The sequence below is a fragment of the Neofelis nebulosa genome, chromosome 11 (genome assembly GCF_028018385.1).
Source record: "Neofelis nebulosa isolate mNeoNeb1 chromosome 11, mNeoNeb1.pri, whole genome shotgun sequence".
Classification (NCBI taxonomy): domain Eukaryota; kingdom Metazoa; phylum Chordata; class Mammalia; order Carnivora; family Felidae; genus Neofelis; species Neofelis nebulosa.
Window position 1 is genome coordinate 18,735,034 of NC_080792.1, and position 824 is coordinate 18,735,857.

The following is an 824-nucleotide window of genomic DNA, read 5'->3' on the forward strand; positions in this document are numbered from 1 at the left end:
ATGGCCAAGTCCAAGAAGCGCACCACACACAACCATTCACAAAAGATGGCATAGAAATGACATCAAGAAACCCTGGTCACAAAGATATGACTCTCTTAATGGAGTAGACCCCCTGAAGAGCATGTGCTTTGCCAAGAAGCACAACAAGAAGGGCCTGAAGAAGATGCAGGCCAACAACACCAAGGCCTTCAGTGCACAAGGCTATCAAGGCCCTCATCAAGCTGAAGGAGGTCAAGCCCAAGATCTCAAAGGGTGGCAGCCACAAGCTCAGTCAACTTGCCTACATCACTCGAGGCTCTGTCTGGCAATGTGAGGACGGAAGTACAGGTGTGACTCCTGGGGCTGGTGTCCTCCTGTGCTATTTGTACAAATAAACCTGTGGCAGGATCTGTCAAACAAAACAAAACAAAACAAAACAAAACAAGGGTTTGGATCTGGTTCTCCCTGAAACCCAACACAATGCTCTTCCCCCCAAGAATGCCCCCTTCCTCTTCTTGAATGATCAGCTTTGTTTTGTTTTAACTCTATAGGAATGCTTTAACTGAAACAATGCACCTAGGACAGTCCCTGGCCCAACAACCAGAGGGAACTTGGCAGGGACTCTGTGTGTTAGTCCCTGTGAGGCCTTGGGAGATCACTTCACCTTCTAGGTTCCTGTTTCCTCACCTAGAAGAAAGGGTGTGGTATAGGGACTAAACTCAGCTGAGGGGTCACAACCTGAGTGCATCTGGATGTACCATAAGTAAGCATAGGGTAGGGATTTTGGCCTCTGGAAGTGCAATGAACGGTTGCTTCTCAGTTGTTCCCATGGAGGAATGGGGCCA

General features: G+C 48.4%; 1 pseudogene; it reads left to right on the forward strand.

Annotated features, from left to right (window-relative positions):
- Positions 1-374, forward strand: LOC131489572 (large ribosomal subunit protein eL29-like; annotated as a pseudogene).
- The last annotated feature ends 450 nt before the right edge of the window (positions 375-824 follow it).